Source organism: Sarcophilus harrisii, chromosome 3 (assembly GCF_902635505.1).
Source record: "Sarcophilus harrisii chromosome 3, mSarHar1.11, whole genome shotgun sequence".
NCBI classification, from domain to species: Eukaryota; Metazoa; Chordata; class Mammalia; order Dasyuromorphia; family Dasyuridae; genus Sarcophilus; species Sarcophilus harrisii.
In genome coordinates, this window is record NC_045428.1 from 547,580,656 (window position 1) to 547,585,223 (window position 4,568).

The 4,568-nt window shown below is 34.0% G+C and overlaps 1 pseudogene; it reads left to right on the forward strand.

Annotated features, from left to right (window-relative positions):
- Positions 1–369: 369 nt before the first annotated feature.
- On the forward strand, positions 370–1,167 carry LOC100931483 (annotated as a pseudogene).
- The last annotated feature ends 3,401 nt before the right edge of the window (positions 1,168–4,568 follow it).

The window sequence follows — 4,568 nt, forward strand, 5'->3', positions numbered from 1 at the left end:
CTTTTATATCACTATCACCTTCCTTGCAGAGTGGTACATAATAGTCATTTAACAAAAGCTTGCTGAATGACGTCTAATGGATTTAAACAGCAATGGAGGAGATAAATGGGAAAGTGAGAAAATCATTTAGGAAGCTAGAAAATAGTGCTCATACTCAGATAAATATCTGAACCAGGAAAAATCTTTTTTAAATAATTTTAGGAGGCAGCTAAATGGCACAATGTATAGAGCACCAGTCCTAAAGTCAGGAGGATCTGAATTCAAATCTAGCCTCAGATACTTAACACTTATTGGCTGTGTAACCCTAGGCAAATCACTTAAAAAATAAAAAAGTTTTAACAGGTCCAAGGCCCCAGACTGAATGATAGCATGGAGGGCAAGAGGATGATGGTGATGTTCTTGGGGTTTGTATTTGGCTCCCTTACTTTCTAACATCTTAACTCCAACACCAACACAGAAGATTTTCTCCTTGGGGAAGTGAAAGGTGAAGCCAAGACCAGCATTACAGATTCTCCCTTGAATGATGTTGAAGTTGTTTATATACTTGACATACAAAGGTACATAACATGCTATCAGCTTTTCAGCTTTTATAACTCAATAGATGAAGGAGGTGAGCAGGCACTGAGGAAGGTCATTCCATGCTGCAAAAATAATGTTACTGGATAGTACAAATTCAGAAGTAATTCAGACCAAATGATGACATTTCAAGAGAAGATTCTTCACAAAAATTTACAAAAATATCTTTCAGATCAAGGACTTGTTTTTGTGTTACAAACATCAAGCATAAACACAGATTCTCCACTCATAGGTGGAATCATGCATTACATAGACCTCAGGAAGGAGTTTTCTATGAAGTGCCTTTAGTGGTAATTAATTTGGGTATGTCTAAGCTGCAGGGATATAAAACTGTAACTGGTTTCTGTATATTCACTGCCTTTGATCAAGCAGTCCATGCACATAGGTCAGAATATTTTAATGAAGACAGCAATTTAAAGGAGGTTCAGAAAATAAATAAACTGCATACCACTATACAGAAAGAATTAAGGGAAATAAGGGAATACCACTCAGGTATTAGACAGTGAACTGTTAGTAGAAAAATTAATACAGGATATAAATTGTCTAAAAGAAGAACTTGCAACAAGAAAGAGAGCAAAGACTCAGCAGTAAGAAGAAAGAAGTTTGTTCTGCAGATAGAAGAGAATGTTCTTCCTTGTCAAGCTTTATCAATGCTTTTACCAAGTGATGAATAGCTTTATTTGTGTATTGTTTGTTGGAAAGGCAGGCAGGTTTCTAGAAACTGTTGTAACACTGACTATAAATTCCATCTGGTGAATGAATAAACTCTGATGTTAGAAAGTCCTGATTTTTTCCAGAAGGTGATGAAACAAATATGGAATTAAGTGTAAATCTCTTGACTTAAGAGAACTAAAATCCAGTCAAGAAAGTACGACTGTTAGAAATTCATAATCAGTCTCTTAAAAGAGATTATGAAAACAGTGATTGGGGAAAAAAGTTAACAAGCAATATAGAAACAGATAAAGATACTGAGAAATTGAAGAATGGTATTGAATATCCATAGTCACCAACTTTCTGATCTTTTTTACATTTTTTCTAATTGGCTAGACTGATCAAAAGGCAACAGAGGAAAAAAAAGTTTACTATGTTTTGAATAAGTTCTAATAATTTTCTAAAGTATCCACTTTGTAGATAAAATATTTCATAAAAACATTCTAAAAGCTGAAGCTTTTTAAAATTTGGCTGAAGAAATAAAGGCCGCAATAAAAAGTTAAATTTCATAATTTAACTACTCATGTTTTTACTGCATACATTTCCTTGTGCCTAAATCAGCTACCAGATTGGTCATTCCTAAAGTTTGAACTAGTTCCCAGTCAAGAAGTTCTTATGCCTACCTTTTGTGTCTCTTTATACATGTTTTTTTTTCCCACTAGAAATTAAGTTCTTCTGAGACAAGAGCTTTTTTGAGGGTATCTGTTGCGATATGGAGAGTAGTTGTCTCTTAAGTCCACCCCAATGTTTGAACAAATGATGTTTCAGTTTAAATTTTAAAAAGCTTTCTTTAAAACACACACATACACACACACACACACACACACACACACACACACACTCCCTCTGATTTACTTTATATATATATATATATGTATGTCATTCTCCCTTTCCCTGTAAAATTAAGAGGTCTGCTGATAGAACCAAGAACCAATGTTCACATATATAATATAATAATTGAATGTCAGTTCAGCTAAGTTTTTAATTTTCTACAAGAGTGTGAAAATAATTTGAAATTGGATATAAAAGCACTGTGTAGCTCCTTGGGGACCATCTTTTCCAGTCTCCTTTTATAGATGAGGTGTGATGACCATGTATTTTAAAATCAACCAGAGTCAGGAATTCAAGTTAGGGAAAATCTTATATTTATTCTTTATTCTCAGTAGAGGTGAAGAAGGATCAGAGGTGAATGGGGATCAGAGGCAAAGGGGATCGGAGGTGAAGAGGGGATCATGATAGCAATGTGTGCAGCTGTGTCAGAAAGCTAACCAGCAGTCTCTCCCCACCTCTCTTCCTGCCCCTCTGCCTCCACCCACCAAAATCATCATTTCCTATACAACACATCAGGACTTGCACAAAGAGTGAGTGGGCCATTCTTTCTCCAAGCATATATATTAATAGAGTATGGTCCAATTACTATTTAGCCTCACGTGCTTGGGACTTCAGTGCATCAACTCGAGCTTCAGCCCATTACAATGAGGAAACAGGTCCAGAGAACCCAATGCAGAAACAAGGTGGGTCTTTTGTATGCTGATCAATGTTTTTAGCACTGAAAACACAATTGATAGTACACACACTATCTGTCAAATAAGTTTTATTGGTACTAGTTGTAAGTAACTGGTATAAATCCTTCAAAATGATAATTTGTTTTAAGTTTTTCATTGTAATTTGAACAAAAATTAGAAAAAGATTAAACACATAATAAAAACTTATATATTCTGACAAAACCTAGAACAGACTGAAACAAATTAAGAGCCATTTCTCAATAGACTAGTGATTATATGTTTGCAGAGAAAGAAATGCACACTAAGAATAGCAGATAATGGTGAAATTTAATGTTGTATGAGAACATACATTCTCATGTTAGATGACAAATATGCTTACTTCGGTGCTGTTAGAATAGTCCTAGTGTTTTCATGAATTTTTGGGATTATTTAAGAAAAGTTATTTAATTCTTTACCTTCTTTGATCCAGAAATTCCACTCCTGGGAGTTCAGAGTCAGAAAAGATTATTATATGAAAACTATTAATTGCATCATTTAAAAAAGTAACCAAAAGCTGGGGGGAAAGTTTTTAATAGAGAAAAGGCAAACTGAAATGCATAGACTCAGAGAACAGATGTACTGTAATTGTTCCTCCATGAAAGTTAATGTAAGTTGTATCTAGGATATACTAGGACATATTCAACATATATAGGACTGCTTGCCATCTAGGGGAGGGGGTGGAGGGTGGGAGGGAAAAATCGGAACAGAAGTGAGTGCAAGGGATAATGTTGTAAAAAAAAATTACCCAGGCATGGATTCTGTCAATAAAAAGTTACTATAATAAAAAAAAAAGTTAATGTAAGACTTGCTACTAAAATGAATCTATTAAAAGGAATAGTGATGGATGTGACATTGTGAATGTTACTTTCAATGGATGGTTTAGAACTTTAGTTGAAGTTTAATAGGATTCAGTGTCCCAGATATATGATAGCACACTTTTTGTTAATGAGTTAATATTATAATATTAGTACTTATTTATTTTGAAGAAATTTTTCATGGCTTTAATCACCTTTAATCAAATTTTTAAAATAAGAGTTTTGATTTAAATGGTTTCAAATATGCTTTCTAATTCAAAGTCTGAGATGCTATAAACATCAAGCTATTTCTTGAAACAAAGATTCATCATATTAAGACCAAAATTCTCTTGGTATTACTATTTGGCTATGACTCATGGGTTTCAATGGTTTCCAAAGAATTCAAGATGAGAGCCATCCAGAGTACAGTGGAGAAGAAGCATGATAGGGGTGATATAAAAAAAGATTGGGACATAGTACTAATGAGGAATTTCACAAAAATATCTACATAAAAGATGGTACTGGTGGATATATGACCTGGAAAAAAAAAAGAGAGATGATCCGTAATCACTTCTTGGGCTCTACTGGCTTTAACACAATGTCAAGAAAAATAGTAAAAGTCTCCAGCACATGTGGGGTGTAAGAAAGCTCAGGATTTATAAATGAGCTTGGACAAATGTTCCAGAAGTTTAAAAGATGTAGATTGGTTGCAATCTGCATTATTAGAGAGAGTGCCCATATGGATGAAATCACAAATCCATTTAAATGCTGAATTATTATTGTTGTTCAGTTGTTCTCAGTCATATACAACTCTCTGTGCCTCCATTTGGGGTTTTCTTGGCAAAGATATAAAATCTTCCATTTTTTTCTTCAGTTCATTTTACAGATGTGGGAAATGAGGCAAACAGAATTAATTAACTTTTCCAGAATCATGGAACTAGTG